Source organism: Hippocampus comes, unplaced genomic scaffold (genome assembly GCF_001891065.2).
Source record: "Hippocampus comes isolate QL1 unplaced genomic scaffold, H_comes_QL1_v1.1 scaffold111, whole genome shotgun sequence".
In the NCBI taxonomy this organism is placed as follows: domain Eukaryota; kingdom Metazoa; phylum Chordata; class Actinopteri; order Syngnathiformes; family Syngnathidae; genus Hippocampus; species Hippocampus comes.
The window spans coordinates 2,683,560-2,698,197 of NW_017805698.1; the positions used below are offsets into that span (position 1 = coordinate 2,683,560).

A 14,638-nucleotide genomic window follows, 5' to 3' on the forward strand; every position below is an offset into this window, starting at 1 on the left:
GTTGAGAGAGATTAAGTGGAATAGTGAAGAAGAATAGCTCATTAATATGTCTGCGTGTGTGTTTATACTTATTATTCATTCATGGGGTTGCTAAGAAACGACAAAGGCAGCTGAGGAGCCGGCGCTGCGCTCAACCTTTGTTGCCCTCCCACATTTATCAACGCATGTGCAAAACACACAAGCAAACAAACACAAACGGCGCCGACGTGTAATCTGCAACACAACACCGAGCACGCGACCCCGCACACCCTCGCTCGTGTTAACTTGCAGCTTTTGTTTGTTCGGCGGCAAGCTGACGAGTTGGCTTCCTCTCCTCCTACGCACGACTCAACGGGAGCATCCAGCATGTTTGATCCAAACATAAAGTATCATCATCATCATTTACGCCACAGTGTCCGCACACGCGGACACAAACACAGTTTGGTTCCTCGGTGGGACGTGACCTCATTGATCTCTTAGCGATCAAACGGGAGTTCGGTCCATGTGATGATACTTTCATGTCCTTTGTGAGGAAGCGACATAAAAAGGGACGCCAGTTTTCGAAAGAGGAGCATTTTTTGCCCTGTTTGAAATGTGCATGCACCAGAACATGATTCTAATAAGTGTAAGGCACAGGTGTCAAACTCAAGGCCCGGGGGCTAGAGCTGGTCTACCATATCACTTTATGTGGCCCGCGAAATCAAATCAATCATGTCAACTTTCACCATGCTTCCTAAAATCTGAAAAATGTATGTGTATCTGCAATGATTAAATATGAATAGGGTTTCACAGGAAGAAGGGACCTCCAAAAGAAAACAATGTGGCCGGTGACAGAAATACGTTTGACACCCCGGGCGTTCGAGGATTTGTAACTATGTAGTAGCGCAGATTATTTCATAATCATTTTTTTACTTTCTACCCAGTATGTCAGAAATTCCGTAGCCACTCAAGCAAATACAAAATTCCACTTGCCAGACCGCCCTGCCCCTCTCACACACACACACACACGCACACACACACACACACACACACACACACACACACACACACACACACACACACACATCCAGTGATCAGCTCAAATACACAAGTAGACTCCCTGAACAGTGGTGAGAACTGAGCTACATGAGAGACAGAGCCTCCACAGGTGATCATCGCTGTCTGGGGAGGAACAGGAGGTTCAGTCAAGAGCAACAGTCCATGACCTGTCTGGACAAACACACACCCACACACACACCAGAAACAAGGCGACTCGCACCTTATTATCACCTGGATGGACATGCACCATTAACCATCTAGGAAACACACACACACACACACACACACACACACACACACACACACACACACGCCTGGCTCAAGCACGAGTGTGGTCCAAGGGTCACTTGGCAAGGTTGACCCATACCCCTAGGAATGCTTGTGTGCAGGGTCGTGTGCATATATTTGCTAGCTTAGCATGAATGAACGCAAGTGTGTGTGTGTGTGTGTGTGTGCGTGTAGGCCTCTGCCATCGATTCTCACAGCGACTCACACACGGCTGGCTGAGCAGCTACAGGAAAGAGGAAATGGGAGGATTCCGAGTGTGACAGTGAGGCGGCATTTAAGCGAGTAAACGCTTGTGTTTGTGTGTGATCGCGGGCCGTATTTCCTCGCCGGTCTGCAAGGTTGCACGGGTCAGCGAGTTGGACTGTGTACAATGTGCGCGGGCAATCGAGCATCTGCCCTTCCCAACACACTCCTCGTCTGTTTACACCACTTCAAGTCACCGACAGAGAAGATTCAGTGTCAGGAACTCAGAGTGAAGAGTGAATTTCGTGAAGGAAGGAAGGGAGGTGAAATGATGCCATGTGCTGAGTCAGCAGCTTTCTCGACGAGTTGTGATCACTGAATACAGGCTCAAAAACAAGGACACAGAGTGCGCTATGAGGCTTTGGAATCCATCTCTTCTAGTCAGTATGTCATCGCACACCATACTTTGAAGCGGACTGTTATTCAGCAACATGAGAGACTGCAAACAATATGTATACAGTACATGAAAGTGACACACCAAACACGTTGGATATCCTCCGTGGAAGATTTGATTTGTCATAAATTATGCAGAGAATGTTTGAAGATAATTGCTGAAAACGTGCATGACAGAACTACGACACATGATTGTGGCGTTAAAGTGATTTTCCCTATTTCAGCGATTTTAGTTTTTTTTGGAGGGGGGGGGGTGGGCGGTGCATGATGCAGAGATACAAAACTCGACTTTTTATGATTTATGTCAGAACGGCCCATAGTCTGTCAGCATCCTATGCTAACACAGTGAATATCCATCCATTTTCACTGGCACTTTTCTTTATTATCATGCATGGTTTTGGGAAAAAAAAAGGGGGGGGACCTTAAGAAAAATAACAAGCACTTGGCAAACAGTTGCAGATCTATGGGGTAAAATAAATGCTAATCACAAATCCGCCGTGCCGCCGGTCAAAAATACAAAGTAATCAGCGAAAGAAGTAAGTCCTGCTGCAACCGAGCACGTCACGTGTCAACAATTTGGAATGCCGCTTGCGCAAACAAGCGCAACGTTGAAAACACGGACATCGTGAACCAATGACCCCCCCGAATGATACAACATGCTTCAACTTATTTACTTTACGCGTGCCATTAAAATGTTTGTTTTCCAAACCGGACAACTTTCACGCACTACATGAGGATCCCAACTCACTTGTTTCGTTGAAAGATGACATCAGATACTTGAGACAGTGCGTTTTGGCGAGCTGCCCGGGAGAGAGGACACCGACTTATGCACACATGCAGAACATATTTCACACAGTGCAATACACAACACTGTATCAATGCCTTCCACCGGCTAGCCGTTCCCATCGCGTCCTCTGTTGCAGCACAGCTGCCTGAGGAGTGGCGGGCACCTTGCCTCCTGCTCAGTGCATCTGGGCTGTAATGCCCCCCCACCCCACATCCACATGTGCTAGTATATTTGAGTTGCTGTACAATGTATTCATGTGTGCTCATTCGTGGAAGTTTTTCTTTTTTTCTAAATCCATACTGTGCTCCCCTACAGGAGTTTAGTCTGGGGCTGTTTTGTGTTTTCCTCCCCCTTCCTCATGGTTTGTTGTCTTTTCATACAAGTTCTGTTCTGTAGCCCCCGTGATGATAATTGTTGTTTTTTTCCTCTCTTGAACAGGTTGTGTCCATTCTATTTCCTTGTGGTACAATGCCAATAAATCTATTCTGATTCATTGACCTGAGCAAAACAAACAACAACAAAAAAAAAAACAACCCAAAAAACCCCAATGACTGGATGAGTTCAGCGATTAATGGGAAGACAGGTTATCAAAAAAAATTGATCTCTCCGCAGGAACCCTGTTTTTTTTTTGGTTTGACTTTTACCAGCTCTCAAAAAGTATGGCCTTTCAGTTTCACGTATTAAGGTGTATTAAGAGTATTTTCTTGCTTTGTGCAGCATAATTGTTGTACAGGAGCCGGTCTCGGTGGGTGCTTTTTCAAGTCATATAACTATGCACTTTCGACTTGATATGCAAAGCATGTGTAGGCGGGATCAAACTGATGCGAAGTGAGTCACTGACTGGCTGGAATGAAACAGAACAAAGCAAAATTCTTTTTTGGAAGTGGAAAGGAGAAAGGTGATATTACAAATTTAAAGGCCATGTAGAAATTGGGGGGGGGGGGTAAAGCCAAAACAACAAGAAAGAAAGGCGGAGAGACAGGATTGAAATCCAGAGTGAATAAATCAACCTTTGAATTGGATATGAAAGAGAGAAGCATGCTGGGGAATACAAAAAAAAAAAAAAAAAAACTGGACCAAAGCGTTTATTTACACTCTGCATCCCTATTAAGTCAAATAGGCTACTTTAATGGGCTTGACATTTGAGTATAATTATCTACGGAAAAGCTCCAGTAAGTGTCCTGCAGGGTGTGTGCTAACTGCAGGTGAGTGCTCATACATGCCGAATCTCACGTGCGCGTGAGGCTTCGAGCAACGCCAGTTTGGGTCAGGAGCCGCGCACGAAACGCATGCGTTTGCTCACTTTCCTTTCGCGCCGTCATCCCGTCTGTCTCTACGCTGCACTTTGTCTTAACACAACAATCTGGAAGCCTTCATCCGGCCTGTGAACATTAACGGGCAGTTGGTCTAAAGAAGTGGGCGGCTATCGCTGCGAGGCAGAGGAGGAGGAGGGCAAGTGGTTGAGATGAAGAGCGGAGGAAAAGAAGAAATGGAGGTTGTGTGCCAGGAGTGGAAAGTGATTAGCGTGAAGGGTCCAACAGAAGTCTGTGTGTGTGTGTGTGTGTGTGTGTGTGTGTGTGTGGAATGCAACCCTTTGGAGCACAAGCAGGGAAACTCCCTCTGCGGTTTGAACATCTTCAGCATTTTTTTTTTTAATGTTTGAGAGTTTATTGCTTACTGCTTTTGAGATGTGTTTGTGTGGTGTACTCAAGATGACCAAACCATAGCACAGCGTACACGAGGGATTGAACAACTAAAACATGGAACACGTTTGTTGATATGCCACGACGGACCTGTGTGCGGTAGCAGGGTGCCAAGGGGTATTTGAACTGCTGAAAAATACAAAGGAAAAGAAAGAGTAGTCGTAGATGAGGGCAGTGAAGAAGCAAGGCTATCTGTTAGCTTGTTGCAGTTGAAAACTGGGAGACATCCAACAAGGACTGGAGTGCTTCCTGATTGGCAGACCAACTGAGATCGTAAATGGTGACCAGCTTTAACATTTACAATGATTGGCCCAACTATCTGCCATGTAAACTGGGGAGGAGAGAAAAAAAACAACTCCGCCCCCCACCCCACACACACCATAATCACTTTGAACAGTGAATCCCCACCGCTGCGTCTTGAGACCACAACCACTTGCACTCACAATCAAACCTAAGGAAAATGAAGAGTGGTCCATTGACCGACTGTGCAGGTTTTTTTTTTTTTTTTTAATGTGGTAGGAAACTGGATTACCCAGAGAAAACCCACGCAGGCACGGGTAGAGCATGCAAACTCCACACAGGAACGTAGGGGCCGGAATCGAACTTCGGACCTCTGGCCTGTGAAGCAGACGTGCTCACCAGTCAATCATCGTGCCGCCCTTGAAATCATAATTTCAGTGTACTGGATCCATCCATCCATCCATCCATTTTCGCGGTGGGTGGGTGCCGGAGCCTATCCCAGCCGCCTTCGGGCAGTAGGTGGGGGACACCCTGAACCGGTTGCCAGCCAATTGCAGGGTACACAGAGACGAACAACCATCCACCCTCACACTCACGGACAATTTAGAGTGTCCAATCAGCCTGCCTTGCATGTTTTTGGAATGTGGCAGGAAACCAGAGTACCCGGAGAAAACCCACGCAGGCCCAGGGAGAACATGCAAACTCCACACAGGGAGGCCGGAGCTGCATACTGGATCCATTTGGTGACATTTTTTACTTCATTTGTTGCATTTTTTTTTAACGAGGTTAGATTTTTCTAGTATAAAACGGGAAACTCTTATTTATGATAGTCCTACAGAAAAACCCAATAATCTGGCTTTTGATCAAAAAGGAGTAAAAGATGCTTAAATATGGCCTCACCGTCAGGATGCATGTACCTCACTGACCAAAGGCCCACGACGGAGAGGATGAAACTCAATCCACGCCAGGTGAAAATCATTTCTCACGCTTTATGTTTTGCTGTGGGCGTGTTCTATCGAAATGAACTTGCACTGTTTGTGTGTCTTAGCGAGGCGAAATGTCTACGTCAGAGTGTCTGGATAACAGCTGAGCTCTCATGGGATGCACGTGTATACAGTACGTGTATGTGCGAGTGTAGGCTTTATGGCACAACGCGAAGCAGATCACCTATTGAAAAGATCCATTAAATACACATCACTGCACCGTCGCCCAAAATGTGAGCGTGCATGAAAAATAAGCTTGTATAATTGGACACATGGAACAGCTTTTCCCATCCCCATAAAGGCAGCCAACAGGCAGAGAGGATAAATGCTTGGATGTTCAAATGGAGGCAGCGGGGTTAAAATCTTTCACCCTCACAATTTGTAGTGAGATTAAAAAGTTACTGATCTGTTAAATTAAATCTATGGACAGGGAATAAAGTTTTATATTTCCCCATACAGAAGAAAGGAGACAAAATGTGCTTTTCCTACTATTATTTCCGAGGTGAAATTTGAATAAATCTCATCAGCGCCTCACTAATACGGAGTTGCGTCTGCACAAAATCTCTTTGTCATGTGTACAGCAGCTGCGATGAAAATAAGAGTGACAATTGTGACATATGGATGGAAAATACATTTCGCTTTAACTCAAGCAAGCTTGTGTTAGGCAGACCTGTCGGGCTTGTTTATGTCCTACTGTCTCTCCATCTCTGGATTATGTCTAACTGCTACAATGACGTGTGCGGGTGTGTACGTGCATCTACACACAGCAGCACTTTTTCAGTGAAGTAGTGCCACTGAGCTTGAAATGAAAAATCACACAGACTTTCAGACTTGGATTTTTAACAAAATGTTTTAACATGAACAAGCCAGTAACAAAAAGATGTTTGTTGTCATCATACCATCTAGATTTCAATTCTATTGACTGCTTAATGACCACCAGATGGATGTAGCGTATATCCAGATACTGTAGGCGGATGGGTGGACCAACATACACATGGACGGACTGACCGAGCGTATGCATACTGAAGATTATTCTGAAAGGCCCTTTTTTGGAGCCAAATCAATGTGGAATGCTCTTGGGCTAAAGGGATTAGGCTACTTCCATCAGTTCACTTTTTTGGTGTTAAAAAAAAAAAAAAAATTGCCGGCCAACAGCAGAGGCCTTCTTCAAACGTGCTGTGGCTCAGGCAACAAGACTTAAGCAGTTTATGCCGAAATTTCATGAAAAATCTCTTAATACAAAAGCAAACACACACAGCGATTATGTTGTTATGTCTGTCAACAAACTGATAACCTCGTTTAAGACTAATGATGTTCGCCTCTCCAAGTTGTAAGAATGCCTCTCTTGGACCCGTTCGCTTGTCAAACTACTAGCGTCATTAAACCTACAGATGATTTGTTGTATGTCACATTGCTTAAAAAAAATGTTTTTTTAAAGTGTTGTACGTTGACATTTTTTCTTCATTTTTTTAAAATAAGAGAACAAATGACTTAAGGCACGGGTGTCAAACTCAAGGTCCGAGACCAAGATCTGGCCCGCCATATCATTTTATATGGCCCGTGAAAGCAAGTTATGTGCATGTTTCTTGCTAAAATACCAAAATTGCAAATTGTCTTCGCTTTAAAAATGTTGAGGTGTTGCAAGCATTTTTTGTTACCAATCTCCCTCTTGGACAGCACAGTGGTCACCTGGTTAGCATGTACACCTCACGGTACAGAGGTCCAGGTTTCGAATGGCCTCACTTTGTGGAGTTTGCATGCTGCCGGCGTGGGTTTTTTCCGGGTACTCCGGTTTCCTCCCACATTTCAGAAACATGCACAGTAGGTTGATTGATCGCCCAAGCTTTAGAGCACCAACTCCTCTTCTCAATCATCAACATGGCCTCTCCGACATGAGAATAATGGTGACATTGTTCAAATTGCTTAGAAAGTGCGTCAGCCTACATGATGTTAACTTCCGTTGGATGTATTCTCCTTCTCTTCCTACCGTCCTTTCGAAAAAAGAAAAGAAAAAGCCGGAGTTACTCCTTTCACGTTGGCTGAAGTGAGAGCATGTTTTAATTTACCTTTTCCATGTGCCGTATTGTAATATCAGGGCCTCTCTTCAGCTTTACGGTAACTGACAAATTCTGAGTATGCAAGGCTGATCTGTCAATAATGACGTCTATTAGGATTCACCTCATTTTACTGGAGCAATTTGCTAACTGTAGGAAAGGTTAAGCGTGTTATTTCGGGTGTCTGCATTGAGTCAAATTGATTGAAGACAATTGGCCTCGCAAATGTTTGTTTTTATGAATGGCCATCATTGGAAAAGTACATGAAGTCTGTGGAGACAAATGAAGTCCTAAAAACAGCGAACGGGGAACACACATCGATAATGGAGCAGAATTTGTTGTTGACAGATACCAACGTGGATGCAAATGTCTCCGTCAAAATATGACCAATGATGAAATTGTTACGACATTCATTGATGAATAATGTATGTTTTAGGGAATAAAAAGCGTCTCCCCTGAAAATCAAGACAGTCGCACGTCTTGGAAGCAATCGAGGTGGCCATGTCCAAAACACCAGCTAATCCTCTTCCAGTCATACTCGTTATTCTTTTCGACTGCTTTATCCATATTTAAGGCTTCTTTTCATCCTGCTCTCGCTCGTTTCTTGGACAGCAATCCAAGCACGGGTCGCATGGCTGCAAAACAGGCATGATGTAACACAGACGCATCCAAACGCCTCGACGGCCATACATTTGAACTGAACTGCGATTGTTTGACCCACATCTACTATTAAAAATGAAGCATTGTGTTAAAAATGTGGATGGATGCACATAGATTAATGCAGATGAAGTAAGCAAGCTCCTGCAAAAGAGAAAAAAAAAAAAAAAAACAGCGAGCAATGGGTGGACATGTGGTAGGTTCTGACCTGATAGAGTCCCAGCTCTATGCTCTCTTCCTGCCCTGCTCGATTCAAGCTTTCCAGGGGATCAAATGGATTTTAGCAATGAATCTGTCCCCCACTTTGCCATCTCATGGCACTTGCCGTGAGAAGATCAGCTTAGGAATCAACAGTGGCCCCGCGCTGGACTGGCCATCTGGAAGCTCGAGGGTTTTGGAGGGGCTGCTCTCAAGTCTGGCTGACTTCTTTGGATCTTTTCACTATCACAAGTTTGAAAAGTAGAATGGCTCTCGGTGGAGTGAAGAGCAAGACGGGCTCTGTTCTTCATTGGTGCGCCACAGGTTTGCAGGAAATTGGTTGTGTAGTTTTTAAGGTAAAGCAGCATTGGGCTTTCACATTTGGTGGAGGTAAATTTTCACATTCATAAAAGCGCCACCCATCTAATTCAGGGTAATGTTAATCCATTGATATAAAACTGTCCCAAAATGGTGTTTACAACTAGCTCCAAGTCATCACGCCTATAACTGGTGAATATAACTGGCATAGCTAACATTAGCTCATCTGCGCTGTGACGTTATATGATAAAGCGAGATACTGTTCCGCTACATTTTGAATTTGAATCGAACAGTTAGTTTTTCTTTTTACACTGCAGTAGAAAAAAAAAAAATCTATATGCTGTTTAAAAATAAAATTGGTTGTGTTGAATGGAAGGGTTTTTATCGCAACATTTGAAAATACATTTTAGAGCTGCAATTGCAATACCGTGAGACTGTGAAATTGACAGATATTTTCCTCATATACCGTCAGAATCTGATACTGGCCTTTGCCTACTGCTTATCCTGTTCAGGGTTGCGGGGAGCTGGAGCGTATCCCATACGACTTTAGGGCGAAAGCCAGAATGCACTTAAAAAATGGTGGCTGAATTTACTTTTTTTTTTCCTCTCAAGCGGTCTCCAGATAAATTTTTGAAGATGATGTATAGTCTATTTCAAAAATATATTTGGATGCAGATGATTTTATTTCGTGCAACCATTTGACAAAATAAAATTGAGCAAATGGAGCTCTTTTTTTTTTTTTTTTTCATGAACACTCAAGAGTGGTCACCGGTTAGATTACAGGGCACATACCGCAACAAACCATTCACTCCCACATTGACAGCGTCACTGAGTCAGAACTTAACCTGCATGGAAGTCAGCTGAATTGATCACGAGTGGCGAGATGGAACATTGTGACGAATAAACACTGGAAAAAAAATACACTAGATGACCTATGCTACTACTGCAATGTCTCCTGTCCGATGTCAAACACAGATACCATGAACTTGATCTTAAAAACCTTGCGATTGGTGGTCATAAAAGTATCCGGTATGTTCTATTTAAAACACTCAAGACCAAGGTGCCACTGACCCGAGAGACTTCCAGTCACCCAACATTATAAGATGACTCACAGACCCTGTCTGAGAGAGACAAGCGATATCTCTTTTTTTTCTTTTTTTAAATGAGCAAGACGCCGGATGGTTACAGTTGACCTGGCCTGTGTGTGTGTGTGTGTGTGTGTGTGTTGGGCAGGAAAGAGGGAAGCAGCTGCCACTGGAGTTTAAACAAGCCAATACAGTGCACAGCAGCAAGAGGAAATGGGATTTTTTACACACACTTACAGTACATGATGTACCGGGTGCTCTTAATACACATGACCAAGTCAGGATGTGAGGATTCGGTATGGCGCGCGCGCACACACAACGCACGCGCACATGCACACGCACACACGCGGGAATTTCCTGCAATCAACACTTCGCTTTGCCAGTGATTTTAATCACTTCCTGTTCTGCCACAAAAGGCATTAAAAACATTCTATTAAAGCTTCAGAGTTAATTGAACACCTTTTTACAGAAAACTAATGGTAGAAGATTAAACAAAAACAAATAAAAGCACGTAACTGATCCTTTGGCGTCTCACCAAGTTCCCAGCGAGCCATTGCGTGCCACCCACACGTGTCATCTCTGTGTCTCAGTATAATTAGTTTTATTTGGTCTTCGTCAGATCACTGTCAAACCTGGCAACTACTTTGCTTTTTGAGAGGTGTCTATTCTCAGAGGCTGTACCAAAACAACTGCCTTTTTGCATTTTCTTGTTGAGGTCCCAATTACAACTTCACAGTATTCATGTTATATATTATATGTTGCTCCAATATGGTCCTGATTTTGTGGCATTTACAATGTAAATGGTTCCAAAATCCAGGTTGATTCATATAGCTCTATATCATACAAGGCCACAATTTACAAACATCAACAACATCCCCAAGTCTAGTTCCCCCCCCCCCGCCCTCTATCCGAGAGACAAAAAACTCAAGAGGGAAAAAAAAAAACAGGGAAGAGAAGTGGCAGTAAAACAGGCCAAAATTCCAGAATGTGGTTTTGGACCATGTTTCTTGTCTTTTTCAGTACTACATTTCTTTGGCTTGTTGCTGTAGCGAGATTCGAGTTTATCATTCTCCTCAGAACACAGTGCAACTCAACACAAATACGTGAGCAAAACACGAGGCAAGCAGGTTCCAATTTGAGATTGATGACTTTGAATGGGAAAGACTGAGTTCATCGTTTTCCACTGCTCAAACAACACTAACGCAATACGACATCTTCACCAGGCACAGCAACAATTTGGGATTTTTTTTTTTTCTCCCAAAGTAATTTTTCCCTGTGAGCCAGCCAAATCATTGCCCATGGTCCCACATATTTCTGGACTTTGTTACTGGTCTGTCACCTTTAAAATGGAAACTCATGTCAGTTGCGGGTCTTTTTTTTTTTAAAGCCTGTTAATTATATTCCCGCGCCAAAACCTCCTCCTGCTTCAGCAAAAGTTGAAACTTTTCTTCAAAAATAAAAGCACGCTTTTACTTTACGTGGCATCCCAAGAGACGTGCTTCACCTCCTCTTTTTGGAAAGAATTTAATTGTTGAACGCTTCGGCTCATCTGTCTTCTGGGTTTCATCTACAGTGCAACAGCCAAAAACTGAAAAAGAAGAAGTTGCTATGTGCGGAACTCCCCCAAACAGACCCCCTCCTGGGGCAGGCAGCTGTTGCGGGCTGAATACTATTATCCTACCACACCACTGGATAACTTCCCTTCCATTGCTGTCACACTTGGCACAGTGCCTCGCATCTACTGAAGTCTTTTTAGGACAGACGGGAAGTATCTGAGGATTCCTCTCTACTCGGCCACAACCAAATGCTCATCAGGTTTGGTTCTCCTCTCGACCCTTGAGAAAGGCTGTTTTAGAAAGTCAGTCGGCTCACGTATTCACCAACCCACTCTTTATCTCCAAAATCCTTGGCGTTTGCCTGAGCTATCTACCGCATCGCATAGGAGGTTTTTCTGTCAACAAAAGATTCGATACACTCCTCTGTTGCAATTTGTACTCAGATGAATATTTATTGGAAACGTCACTGGGCAGAAGGAGATTTGAGAGGGGACTGACACAGAGAAAAGAGAATACAACAGTGAAGTCAACAATAACTTTACATAGGATTTGTATTTTATTGACTGGGTCACTGAAGTAAATTACCGTTTTAAAATACTTGAATGCCACTAGCATCAACAACCACGAAAGTAAATATCCCCAAGGAACCAATTGGAGCACAACAGGTTTTCTTCAGTACGCAGTGCACCATTGTGTTTAATTTTAACACAGCTGAGACTGTCAACAGAACTCCGCTGCCCAAAAAAAAAATTTTTTTTTTCTTTTTGAAAATGTACTGTCATTTCTTGGCAGTCAAAGTCATTTCAGCAGTAATTGAGGATTTGAGGCTGGGCTAGCAGCCTTCAAACACAGTGTTTACAATCACAATCAGCAGCCACAAAAGGGACAAAACACCGGTTGTCAAGCTGCTATTAATAGCTACTTTGAAACAAAACCTCGCCAAGTAGACTCATCCATACACTGGCAGACATGCAGTAAGGGAAATACACATTCCCTGTCTACTAAGCTTATGAAATGAAATGAATAATTGAAGCATGCCAATCCTGCTAGGGATAGAGCAATTACATCGCAAGTCAGTCAGTCAGTGGCTACTTCATGGAGTCCGTCAGTAGTTCAATAATGCATTTTCAGGCTTCGGAGGGCCGCAGTCAGCGAATCCGAACAGTTACTGTCCCTACAGATAATGTCCGCTCACTTGTATTCGCATTACATGACTGCAATCATGATCTGCGTGCTTTATTTTATCAGGAATAACTGAAAGAAGCTCTTAATGAAGCAGAACCTGGCCTGTGTGTGTGTGTGTGTCTCAAAATGTTGGCACTGTGTAAAATTAGTTGGGGGGTGGGGGTTGGTGAATAAATTGTTAGCGGTATGAAATTAAGATTAAATCTTTGAAAGTGGCATTAAGCTCCTTAACGGCATTCCCTGTTGAAGTTTACAGACAGGCCAAACATAAAACTATAAATGCTTTTGAAGCCACCACATAACTTTGCCTTTGAGTCCGTTAGCTTCGTGCTAACACATCATGGGGAAACGCCTTCGACAGGATTTTTAAATTTGACGATCAACTGCAAACTTCGTCTTAGCTTTCCCCTGGATAGGCACGTTAACTCCTTCTCTGTGAGGTTATTCTATCATAAAACCAGTACTGGTTATGATCTGATAAACGGTACTGAACATCTGCTGGTGTCTGCAAGTCATTACAATCCTTGCGCAGCCTGATACTTTCTTTGAGATTAACTTCATCGGACCCTCGTGCATCAAATGCATACAAAAAAAAAAAAACATTTGTCGAGTTAACCCGTTGATGCCACTAAACGAATGGATTATTTAGAACAAGGTGAGCATTAAATTAGGCAATGGCTAGTCTAAGATGGGCTTGCCCTTCATTATTCACTTTTTTTTTTTTTTTAATTTGACACTTGTAACTCAGAAAGTCATGTAAAATAATTACCTTTTTGAAAGACCACGACCAGTTGTCAACTGCATTAGACACCAATTTTGTGGTCTTCGGTCTGCCTGGAGGTGCCATTTCTTGATCGAAGTCTGCAAGGGATAAGTTACAAGTGTTAACGGAAAATGCAACATGTTTATTGTTTACATACTAAACAGAAATAAAAATGGCAAGCATTTGAAAATCACTGTACCTCACAGCATTTTGTTTTGAAAGTTATTTTACAAAGTCCGAAGTCAGACTTCCCTTGTCGAATTGTGCGGCAGGATTCTCTTTTCCAAAATTAAGAGAAATGCACAGCAGGTGTGGGCGGAGCACAGATTACCTTTCTGCACAGTGACTTGTCACCGCTCCAATCAACCACAAGACTGGATGCTGTTTGAATCAGAATTTGCTTAACGCGGCCACGGTTGAAAAGACTGAACTTCAACACTCCCGTTTTAGCTCTGCAGTCTCTTCTATCAGTGGAAATGACTTCATGGGCCTAAACACCTTTTTTTTTAATGTCAGTGTTTCCCAGTGATAAGCGAGGGGGAGGAAAATGGCGGCGACTCATCTCTCTCCACCTGGAGAAGCACAGGTGCGATGGTGGAGCTTAATTACATCTCTTGAGAGTTTAACATTAGGTGATCAACTGTGTACACAAACACCGGCTCCGGACACCATTTAACTCTGAAAATACTAAAATGACACGACAAGAATTAAAATCCATCCATTTTCTAATCCACTTTTCTTCAAGAGGGTCGCAGGCGTGCTGGAGCCAATCCCAGATTTCTTCGGGCAGCCAATCACAGGGCACACATAGACAAACAATTCACGCTCACAATCACAGTTAGGGACAATTTGGAGTGTTCCATGAACCTGCCATGCATGTTTTTGGAATGTGGGAAGAAACCGGAGTACCCAGAGAAAACCCACGCAGGCGTGTGAAGAACATGCAAACTCCACATAGTAAGGTCGGAGCCGGAATTGAACCCTGCACCTCTACACTGTGAGGCCGACATGCCAACCAGTAGCCCGCCGTGTCGTCCTAGAGTTCAAATCAACTTGCAAACATTTAACCTAGAAATTTCAACACTCCAATATTTGCTGTGTAGTTTCTTTATTACTTTGTCCACCCCCCCCCCCCTCCAAAAAAAAAACACATTGCAAACATGATTGT

The 14,638-nt window shown here is 43.4% G+C and overlaps 1 long non-coding RNA gene across 1 annotated transcript; it reads right to left on the bottom strand.

Moving 5' to 3' along the window:
* Window positions 1-7,585: 7,585 nt before the first annotated feature.
* LOC109523271 (uncharacterized) lies at window positions 7,586-14,135 on the bottom strand. Its single transcript, XR_002169729.1, has 3 exons — window positions 13,670-14,135; window positions 13,477-13,568; window positions 7,586-7,645 (listed from the first exon to the last, which is right to left on the bottom strand). It is a non-coding gene; the product is annotated as an uncharacterized LOC109523271 (long non-coding RNA).
* Between the last annotated feature and the right edge of the window lie 503 nt (window positions 14,136-14,638).